The 12,122-nt window shown below is 40.8% G+C and overlaps 1 protein-coding gene across 2 annotated transcripts in view; it reads right to left on the reverse strand.

Moving 5' to 3' along the window:
* Window positions 1–2,806, reverse strand: part of EEIG1 (estrogen-induced osteoclastogenesis regulator 1) — a 66,444-nt gene extending 63,638 nt beyond the window's left edge. For both annotated transcript variants that reach the window (XM_067471771.1, XM_067471770.1), the window contains exon 1: window positions 2,721–2,806. The gene's annotated coding sequence lies outside the window, so the exon portion shown is untranslated. The remainder of the gene's footprint in view (window positions 1–2,720) is intronic.
* Between the last annotated feature and the right edge of the window lie 9,316 nt (window positions 2,807–12,122).

Here is a 12,122-nt window from a genome sequence, read left to right on the forward strand (position 1 = left end):
CACTGAGCCCAAGGGAAGAATCCTCCACCTTGTGTGACTGTGGAGCAGAACAGACAATTCCACATCTCTGTGCTTGTCCACTACGCCCTGCATCATGTATAGAGGAAGAATTGTTGGAGGTGACCAATTGTTTGGTCAAAAGATATTTAGCGGCTTGTTCTCCTTCTATTTTTATCAGTTTTATACTAATTTATGCAATGCTTTTGATACGAAATCAATAAATCCAGTCCAATCCCCTTCTGCCTTCATTCAGGAAAAGAACTATCAAGCACCCCCAACAGATGGTCACCCAGCCTTTGTAATAATAATAATAATAACAACAACAACAACAATAGGAGCATCCCAAGGGCCATCCAGTCCAAACCCCTTTATTCTGCCAAGCAGGAAAAACACCATCAAAGCATCCCTGATAGATGTCCATCCAGCCTCTGCTTAATAATAATAATAATAATAATATAATAGTTCTTTTCCTCATCCTCTTCCTTTCTCCCATCTTTCTTTGCTTCCTCCTCTGCTTTCCCTCTTCATCATCACCCTTTCCTCCTCTTCTTCCTCTTGCTTCCTTCTTGCTCTTCATGACCATCCTCTTCTTCCTCTTACGCTTCTTCCTTTTCTTCACCATCCTCTTCCTCCTCTCCTGTCTTTTCTTCCTCTTCCTCCTTCTTCCTCCTTTCTTTTTCTCCTCCTCTTTCTTTCTCCCGTCTTTCTTTGCTTCCTCCTCTGCTTTTCCTCTTCATCATCACCCTTTCCTCCTCTTCTTCCTCTTGCTTCCTTCTTGCTCTTCATGACCATCCTCTTCTTCCTCTTATGCTTCTTCCTTTTCTTCACCATCCTCTTCCTCCTCTCCTGTCTTTTCTTCCTCTTCCTCCTTCCTTTTTCTCCTCCTCTTCCTTTCTCCCGTCTTTCTTTGCTTCCTCCTCTGCTTTTCCTCTTCATCATCACCCTTTCCTCCTCTTCTTCCTCTTGCTTCCTTCTTGCTCTTCATGACCATCCTCTTCTTCCTCTTATGCTTCTTCCTTTTCTTCACCATCCTCTTCCTCCTCTCCTGTCTTTTCTTCCTCTTCCTCCTTCCTTTTTCTCCTCCTCTTCCTTTCTCCCGTCTTTCTTTGCTTCCTCCTCTGCTTTTCCTCTTCATCATCACCCTTTCCTCCTCTTCTTCCTCTTGCTTCCTTCTTGCTCTTCATGACCATCCTCTTCTTCCTCTTATGCTTCTTCCTCTTCTTCTTCCTTTTCTTCACCATCCTCTTCCTCCTCTCCTGTCTTTTCTTCCTCTTCCTCCTTCTTCCTCCTTTCTTTTTCTCCTCCTCTTCCTTTCTCCCGTCTTTCTTTGCTTCCTCCTCTGCTTTTCCTCTTCATCATCACCCCTTTCCTCCTCTTCTTCCTCTTGCTTCCTTCTTGCTCTTCATGACCATCCTCTTCTTCCTCTTATGCTTCTTCCTTTTCTTCTTCCTTTTCTTCACCATCCTCTTCCTCCTCTCCTGTCTTTTCTTCCTCTTCCTCCTTCTTCCTCCTTTCTTTTTCTCCTCCTCTTCCTTTCTCCCGTCTTTCTTTGCTTCCTCCTTTCCTTTTCCTCTTCATCATCACCCCTTTCCTCCTTTTCTTCCTCTTGCTTCCTTCTTGCTCTTCATCACCATCCTTCTTCCTCTTATGCTTCTTCCTTTTCTTCTTCCTCTTCTTCACCATCCTCTTCCTCCTCTCCTGTCTTTATTTTCTTCCTCTTCCTCCTTCTTCCTCCTTTCTTTTCCTCCTCCTCTTCCTTTCTTCTCCCTTCTTTCTTTGCTTCTTCCTCCTTTCCTTTTCCTCTTCATCATCACCCATTTCCTCCTCCTCTTCCTTCCTTCCTGCTCTTCATCACCATCCTCTTATGCTTTTCTTCTTCCTCTTTGTCACTATCCTCTTCCTCCTCTGCTGTCTTTATTTTCTTCCTCCTTCTTCCTCCTTTCTTTTCCTCCTCCTCTTCCTTTCTTTGCTTCCTCCTCCTTTCCCTTTCCTCTTCATCGTCACCCCTTTCCTCCTCTTGCTTCCTTCTTGCTCTTCATCACCATCCTCGTCTTCCTCTTATGCTTCTTCCTTTTCTTCTTCCTCTTCTTCACCATTCTCTTCCTCCTCTCCTGTCTTTATTTTCTTCCTCTTCCTCCTTCTTCCTTTCTTCTCCCTTCTTTGCTTCTTCTTCCTCCTTTTGTTTTCCTCCTCATCATCACCCCTTTCCTCCTCCTCTTCTTCCTCCTTGCTTACTTCTTCCTCTTCTTCACCATCCTCTTCCTCCTCTCCTGTCTTTTCTTCCTCTTCCTCCTCTTCCTTTCTCCCATCTTTCTTTGCTTCCTCCTCCTTTGCTTTTCCTCCTCCTCATCACCCCTTTCTTCCTCTTCTTCTTCCTCCTTGCTTCCTTCTTCCTCTTCCTGCTCTTCTTCCGGTCTCCCTCTCCTGCTTCCCTTTTCTTCCTTCCTTCTTCCTGTTGGGCTTCCTCCTCTCCTTCCCCTCCTTCCTCCTCGTCCCCATCCTCTTCCTTCCTTCTTCCTCTTCCTCCCCAGAGGCCCCTCCTCTCCTTTTCCCCAAACAACAACAATCCCAGCCCCCTCCTCCCTCCTTCCCTCCCCCAAACAGGAGCTCCCCCCTCCCCCTCTCTTCCCCGCTCCCCACACTTCCGGTTCCCCTTCCTCGCCCTCCCCCACCTTCCTTTTCCCGCGCAAAACATTCCCTCTCTCTCTCTCTCTTCTTACCTCCGACTCCTTCGTCCTCGCTACGCCAACTGCGCCCGCTACGCCAACAGCGTAAGAGAGAGCGAAAGACAGCGAGGGGGCGAAGACGGCGTCTGCGCATGCGCGAGTGGAGAAACTTCCTCTCCCGCGATTGGACGGCAGCAAGGCTGGGCGGGGCAAGGCTTCGCGACCCTATTGGCCGTCTTTGGGTCGCGGCGGCCGCTGATTGGAGGAGAGCGCCTTCGCCTGGAAAAGGAGTTTTGGAAAGGATTGTGTATGCCTGCAGGTAGAGACAGGTATGTAGGTAAGATATACCTGTGGAATGATGCCTAGGGAGGGAGGGAGGGAGGAAGCACACTTGCCTGCAAAAAGCAAATGTGGATGCTGCAATTTGCTGTCTTGAATAGCATTATAATACTATTAATAATAATAATAATGCTAATAATATTAATAATAATAATAAACTACTACTAATAATGCTAATATATTATTATATATTTCTATTGCCTGTAATATTACTAATAATATGACAATATAATGGCATAGTACAGTATAGTAATATCTAATACTGATATATATATATAGGGAGAGAATCCTAGAATTATGCTAATATGATATTATAATTATATATTTCTATTGCATGTAATATTACTAATAATATGACATTATAATGGCATAGTACAGTATAGTAATATCTAATACTGATATATATATATATATATATATAGAATCCTAGAATTATGCTAATATATTATAATTATATATTTCTATTGCATGTAATATTACTAATAATATTACAATATAATGGCATAGTACAGTGTAGTCATATATAATACTGATATATATATATATATATACTCCTAGAATTATGCTAATATGATATTATAATTATATATTTCTATTGCATGTAATATTACTAATAATATGACAATATAATGGCATAGTACAGTATAGTAATATATAATACTGATATATATATATAGAGAGAGAATTCTAGAATTATGCTAATATGATATTATAATTATATATTTCTATTACATGTAATATTACTAATAATATCACAAAATAATGGCATAGTACAGTATAGTAATATATAATACTGATATATATATATATATATATATAGACTCCTAGAATTATGCTAATATGATATTATAATTATATATTTCTATTACATGTAATATTACTAATAATATCACAAAATAATGGCATAGTACAGTATAGTAATATATAATACTGATATATATATATAGAGAGAGAGAATTCTAGAATTATGCTAATATGATATTATAATTATATATTTCTATTACATGTAATATTACTAATAATATCACAAAATAATGGCATAGTACAGTGTAGTCATATATAATACTGAAGTGGAAATCATCTATCAGGCAGATGGCAAGCTGTTTAACCTCAGCAGACTGAAAGCCCAAACCAAGGTCATAACACCATCTGTTATAGAACTCCGGTATGCTGATGACAATGTCGTCTGTGCGCATTCAGAGGAAGACCTACAAGCCACTCTAAACACCTTCGCAGAAGCATACGCGAAGCTTGGCCTGTAACTGAACATCGAGAAAACCAAAGTGCTGTTCCAGCAGTCACCAGCCAATCCCTCTCCAAGGCCAGCGATACAGCTTAATGGTGTCACATTAGAAAATGTGGACCATTTCCGCTCCCTTGGCAGCCACCTCTCCACCAAAGTCAACATCCACACCGAAATACAACACCGCCTGAGCTCTGCAAGTGCAGCATTTTTCTGAATGAAGCAGAGAGTGTTTGAGGACCGGGACATCCGTAGGAATATCAAGGGGCTTGTCTATAAAGCTATTCCCCTCCCAACCCTGCTATACGCCTGCGAAACGTGGACTGTCTACAGACGTCACGTGCAACTCCTGGAACAATTCCATCAGCGTTGCCTCCGAAAAATCCTGCGAATCTCTTGGGAAGACAGGCAGACAAACGTCAGCATGCTGGAAGAAGCGAAGACCACCAGCACTGAAGCGATGGTCCTCCGCCATCAACTCCGCTGGACCGGCCACGTTGTCCAGATGCTCGACCACCATCTCCCAAAGCAGTTGCTCTACTCCGAACTCAAGAATGGAAAACGGAATGTTGGAGGACAGGAAAAGAGATTGAAAGATGAGCGCAAACCCAACCTTAAAAACTCTGGCATAGACACTGAGAACTGGGAAGCCCTGGCCCTTGAGCGCTCCAGCTGGAGGTCAGCTGTGACCAGCAGTGCTGAAGAATTTGAAGAGGCATGAATGGATGACAAAAGGGAGAAACATGCCAGGAGGAAGGCGCATCAAGCCAACCCCGCCCGAGACCGCCTTCCACCTGGAAACCAATGTCCTCACTGCGGGAGACGATGCGGATCACAGCCACAGCCACCTACAGACTCACAAGAATTCTGATCCTGGAAGACTATCCTACTCGGCCAACGCCAACGAGGGATCGCCTAAATAAGTATGGCCACCAGCCTCCTCCCAGTAGACTCAAATCAAGGGAAAGCTTCATGAGGACCACCACTCCTGCACCTGTATGCTTGTCCACAACGCCCTGCCTCATGCACAGAGGAAGAACTGTTTAATGGTACAGACTATGCTGTCGCTATTTCCCGTTTTTGGTCAAAAATTATTTAGCCGTGTGTGCTCCGTCTATTTTATCAGTTTTTATACTTATTATTATTATTATTATTATTATTATTATGGCAGTGTGGACTCAAATAATTGAGCTCAAAGCAGATATTGTGGATGACTTGCCTTGAAAGTGACTGTGTGGAGGAGCCGTAAGCCTCGTAACACTGGCACGCAACCCTCTTTGCCCAGAATTTATTGGAGTGCCAGTTGGCATAGAGCTTCTCTGTCCTTGGCCTAGTCACCACAACCGGCCCGGCCCTGGTCTAAAGGCTGAGAGTGACCCGTGGTTCAACTCACTTCCCTCCCTGGAAAAAAAACAATCATGTTTTCCTAAATACGTAGGATGTGATACTTGGGTTGCATTTATCTCCCGTGATTCACAATTCCTCCTTAACTTCCCCTTTGGACGTTCCACGTGTTGATAGCAACAGGCAGCAGATGATGAACTTTGCTACGACGATAAATCACGCATATTTATTGTCGAGCCGCAAGCATCCTCCTCCTGAGTGTTTGCTTTGTAATTAATTGGATAACGTGACTGAACGTTATAAATAAACAGCCTTGGAAAAACGCCTGGAGAATGGCTGTAATTGAAGAATGCGGAATTCCAAGGGATCGGCATTTTCCTTCACTAAAAGGGAGGCAAATAGAACAGAGGGATTAAATAGCCTCACCGGGAAAGCACGGATTAGCGCTAAACCCCTTCATGCCCGTGCTTTGCATGCATCTGCAATCGTGCAGAATTAGTATTCAAAAAGACATTTTTTTGGACTCCAACTCCCAGAATTCCTAACACCTCAGCCGCTTAAGCTGTATATATCTGCAAAATAATGTCCAGTGTGGGAGAAAGAACTCTCAACTGCTTGAGGCCAGTGTGAATGTTGCAAATGATTAGCATTGAATGGGCTTACTGCTTCAAAGCCTGGCTGATTGCTGCCTGGGGGACTCCTTTGTTTGGAGGTGTTTGCTGGCTCTGATTGATTCATGTCAGGGCCATCTTGACATGAAATGGCAAAGCAGCTGGCCTGGATGATCTACGCATGGAACAAATCAAGAACTTTGGTCCAAAAGCAAGGCGCTGGCTGCTGGAGCTGATGAACAACTGCATTGCATCCTGTCAGATCCCCAAAATCTGGAGAAAAGCAAGAGTCATCGCCATCTTGAAGCCAGGCAAAGACCGCCATGACCCAAAAAGCTGCAGACCAATCTCCCTGCTGTGCCACCTCTGCAAAGTTCTGGAGAGACTTATTTTGCATAGAATTACGGGAAAAAAATAGACCCCTGTCTGATTCCACAGCAAGCTGGCTTCAGGAAAGGCAAAAGCAGCACATCGCAAGTGCTGAACCTGACTCAGCACATAGAAGATGGCTTTGAAAGGCAGCAGATCACAGGAGCTGTCTTCATAGACCTGTCAGCAGCCTATGAGACTGTGAACCACCGCTGCCTCCTCCTGAGAAAAATGTCTAATATCACAAAGGACGACCACCTCACCCACCTCATAGGAAACCTGCTACAAAACAGGAGCTTTTTTGTTGAGTTCCAGGGCCAGAGAAGCAGAGGGCGGAAACAGAAGAATGGCCTGCCTCAGGGGAGCGTGCTTGCCCCATCCATGTTCAACATCTACACAAATGAACAGCCATTGCCTGGCTGATTGCTGCCTGGGGGACTCCTTTGTTTGGAGGTGTTTGCTGGCCCTGATTGATTCATGTCAGGGCCATCCTCGGTAGGGTTTTTGATTGCAGGTGAACTATAAATCCCAGTACCTACAACAGCTTTGCATGCTTTGTATCCCTGGGTTCCAAACTCCTGAGAAAATTAGGTGTGCCTTGGCGAGACCTTTTGTGTGAATATGTGTATAGTTTACTATGAAGCTGTAGTAGATTATATAACACACTCGTTTGCTGCGCCTCTTCTTGGGTCTCGGCCTGTTGTGTATAAAGGGAGGCGGTGGCGGCTGCGGTGGCAAACTTCTCTCTCCAGGAATGTAGAAAAACCAGGTTTTCTACCTGGAACATGAAGAACTTCCTTTTTTTGTCATGGTGGGTAAAACACCAAAGTTTCCCATAACAGAGTGGCATCTCAAACTGGTTTAGGTCCGTTTGCACTGGTTTAACAAGTTTTGGTTAGAGATCCAGAGCGGTAGCTTTAGTTTTAGTAGCTTTCCACAACCTTCTGTCGGTGTTGGATTTCAAGCCCTGCCAACCAGGCATTATATCCCATCACTCTCCCCATGGGGACGCAAGGCGACTGACATCTCTCCACACTAAACAGGTGTTTGGACTTCAACTCCCAGAATTCCTAACAGCCTCAGACCCTTCCCAAAAATAATGTAAAAACTCAAAAGAATAATAAAAGATGTTCTCTGAAATAATCACAAAAATAATCGAAAAAAGTCAAAATAATAAAAATTATCCAAAATAATAACAAAAATAATGGAAAAAGTCAAAATAATAATATAAATATTATCTGAAATAATCACAAAAGTAATAAAAAATCAAGATAATAATAAAAATATTATCTGAAATAATCACAAAAGTAATAAAAAATCAAAATAATAATAAAAATATTTTCTGAAATAATCACAAAAGTAATAAAAAATCAAAATAATAATAAAAATATCTGAAATAATCACAAAAGTAATAAAAATCAAAATAATAATAAAAAATATTATCCAAAATAATAAAAATAATGGAAAAAATCAAAATAATAATAAAAATATTATCTGAAATAATCACAAAAATAATGGAAAAAATCAAAATAATAATAAAAATATTTTCTGAAATAATCACAAAAGTAATAAAAAATCAAAATAATAATAAAAATATCTGAAATAATCACAAAAGTAATAAAAAATCAAAATAATAATAAAAAATATTATCCAAAATAATAAAAATAATGGAAAAAATCAAAATAATAATAAAAATATTACCGAGAATAATGGCAAAAATAATGGGGGGGGGGGAATTGCTCTGTAATAATGGCACTAATAATGGGAAATAATAATAATAATATTCTCTGTAATAATCACAAAAATAATGGAAAAAGTCAAAATAATAATATAAAGATTTCTGAGAATAATGGCAAAAATAATGGGGGGGGGAATGCTCTGTAATAATGGCAATAATAATGGAAAAAATCAAAATAATAATAAAATATTATTTGAAACAATCTAAAAATAATGGAAAAAGTCAAAATAATAATATAAATATTACCGAGAATAATGGCAAAAATAATGGGGGGGGGGGGGGGAATTGCTCCGTAATAATGGCAATAATAATGGGGAAAAATCAAAATAATAATAAAATATCTCTGAAACAACCCCAAAATAATTAAAATAATCATAACAATAATAAAATATTCTTTGAAACAATCCAAAAATAATGGAAAAAGTCAAAATAATAATATAAATATTATCTGAAATAAAAACAAAAATAATGGAAAAAATCAAAATATTTCAAAAATAGTGAATATTTTTGTGGTCATTATAAACCATAATGGTCCCAATGTCAGAGGAGGCCAAAGGCAAAACTTCAGCTCCCAGAATATAATAATAATTATTAGTATTATTGATCGCCATGGCTGAATGATTGAGGAATGACAGGGTAGGTTATATATTGTAATAGCCGTCCTTTGCCGCCCTCTTGCGGACACAGGGATATTTGCACTTGCCTGGGGAGGCTGCTTTGCAATCCTTTGCTGCCATCCAGTGGCCAGACAGGGAAACGCGCCCTTGAGCCGCGGAGGCGCCTCTTTGCTGCCATCCAGTGGACAGACTGCAAACCGCACCTCGATATTCTATTTCTCAAACTAATCAAAAAACAATGGAAAAATAATAGAAAGAAATCAAAATAATAAAATATATTCTCCAAAATAATAACAGAAATAATGGAGAAAAGTCAAAATAATAATAATAATATTTCCCAAAATAATGGAAAAAATCAAAATAATAATAAAAATATTCCCCGAAATAATCGACAAAAATAATGTACAAAATCAAAATAATAATAAGTATTCTCTGAAATAATCACAAAAATAATGGGGGGGAAATCAAAATAATAATTAAAAATAGTGAATATTTTTGTGGTCATTATAAGGCATAATGACCCCAATGTCAGAGGAGGCCAAAGGCAAAACTTCAGCTCCCTGGATATTATTATTAGTATTATTATGATTAATCGCCATGGCTGAATGACAGGGTAGGTTATACAGCACCTCTGTGATGTGCTGCCATCCAGTGGACAGAGTGGAAACTGTCCAGAGGTTGTGAGGTGTGTTGGAAATCTGGCTACCAGTATTAAAAAACTCAAAAATTAGAACAGCACAACAACAGAGAGGAAACAAACAAGGACATCTAATCACCTCTCAACAAAAGTTTGCTCTAGGCACTGTCAAGCCATTATATGCTAATCTAGGTAGTCAGTTGAAACATTCCCACCTAGCTCCAGCAGACAAGAGTCCTTTGTCCCGCCCTTGTCCTTCCACAGATATATAAACCCTTTTTCCTAGTTCCAACAGCCTTAATGTCTCTGAGAATACTTGCCATAGATGCAGGCGAAACGTCAGGAGAGAATGCCTCTAGACCATGGCCATATAGCCCGAAAATACCTACAACAACCCAGAGTAGAAACTGCACCTCGATACTAGATTTCACAAACTAATCACCAAAATAATGGGAAAAATAGGAGTCCCCTGTGGCACAATGGGTTAAGTCCCTGTGCCGGTAGAACTAAAGACTGACAGGTCACAGGATTGAGTCCAGTGAGAGCGGGATGAGCTCCCTATGTCAGCTCCGGCTTGGGAAAAATTGTAAAAAAATCAAAATAATAATAAAAATATTATCCTAAATAATGGCAAAAATAATGTAAAAAATCAAAACAATAAATATTCTCCAAAAGAATGCAAAAATTAATGGAAAGGAAACCAAAATAATAATTAGAAAAAGGAAAGGGCCTAAGGATGTTAGGAATTCTGAGAGTTGAAGTCCAAAACACCTGGAGGGAAGGCCCAAGTTTGCCATGCCTGAGCTAGCAGCACAAACACTAGTTACAGGCACCGCTGAACATTGGTGGGCACTGGCATTGCAGCCAGAGGTTTCTCCATTTGGCAGAACATGTATTTTATCTGCTAGCCGTTGAATAAGTAGTTTGGATGTAGTCAAGGCCCTTTGTATTGATCCTACTTTGGAAGAGCCACCACAGCAGATGCTCCTCCGCCATCAACTTCGCTGGACCGAAAGCCACGCTGGCCGAATTCCCAAAGAGCACCGCCTCCCAAAGTAGTGACTCCACTTCCAGCGCAAGAACAAGAAACGGAATGTTGTGATTTAAAGATGGGCTTAAAGCCAACCTTAAAAATTGTGGCAGAGACACTGAGAGAGAACTGGAAAGCCCTAAAGTGTTCTAACTGGAGGTCAGCTGTGACCAGCAGTGCTGCGGAATTCTAAGAGGCACAAATGGAGGGCAAAAGGAGAAACTTGCCAAGAGGAAGGAGGTGCAGCAAGCCAACCCTTGTTGGGACTGCCTTCCACCTGGAAAACAATGTCCTCGCTGTGGGAGAACATGCAGATCAGCTTTTTGAACAGTTGCTTAGTGCATTGTTGAAGGCTTTCATGGCTGGAATCACTGGGTTGCTGTGAGTTTTCTGGGCTGCCTGGCCATGTTCCAAAAGCATTGTCTCCTGATGTTTCAGAGGTTGTGGGGTCTGTTGGAAACTAGGAAAATGGGGTTTGAAACATTCACACTTTGTCTCCTGTGCTATTCTAATAATATATTGTATATACATATAATATTTATAATATTATAATGTAATGCAATATAATAATATTAATATATTATAATTATATTATAATATTACTAATAATATTACGATATAGCGGTATGGTGCAATATTGCAATGTTTAATGCTGATACTGTACTGTGCTAATGATATAATATATTGTATGTAATATATACCTTGTAAGCCGCTCTAAGTCCCCTTCGGGGTGAGAAGGGTGGCATATAAATGTCGTAAATAAAAAATAAAAGTAAATCTCAAGCAGACAAGAGTTCTTTCTCCCACCCTGGACTTTCCACAGATATACAAACCCTATTTTCCACATTCTAATCATGATGGCACAGCCCCCAATGCCACATCTGTTTGTCCTTGCCTTTGTCACCCTGTACCGCCTGCCAAAATAATAGTAATGATAATAATAATAGTCTTGCAATGTCCCAAAGTGGCGCCTACGCAAAGAGAGGGACGAAACAGTGGAGCATCTTAGGAAACACCCCAGGCTGACAATATGGAATGTCACAACAGTATGAAGCCAGACCTTGAAACTTCTAGGCCATTCAATGCTAATCAAGGTGGCCAATTGCAACATTCACACCTATCTCCAACAGACAAGAGTTCTTTCTTTCTCCCACCTTGGACATCATTCCACAGATATAGAACAGAGGTCTCAACAGACCTCACAACCTCTGAGAATGCCTGCCATAGATGCAGACAAAACGTCAGGAGAGAATGCTTCTGGAACACGGCCAGGCAGCCTGGAAAACACTCAACAACCTAGTTGTTTAGTGGATGACCTGAGATGCTTTCCATTCTATTGATGGAAGCTCCTTCTTTGGAGGCTTTTAAGCATGAACTGGGGTGCTTTGAATGCGATTTTCCTGCTTCTTGGCAGGATGGGGTTGGACTGGATGGCCCACCAGGTCTCTTCTAAGTCTAGGATTCTAGGACGACTTACTCCTTAAAGTAATTATCAGAAGGAAACGGCAAATCAAGGAAATGAAAGATG

The sequence above is a fragment of the Anolis sagrei genome, chromosome 11, assembly GCF_037176765.1.
Source record: "Anolis sagrei isolate rAnoSag1 chromosome 11, rAnoSag1.mat, whole genome shotgun sequence".
NCBI classification, from domain to species: Eukaryota; Metazoa; Chordata; class Lepidosauria; order Squamata; family Dactyloidae; genus Anolis; species Anolis sagrei.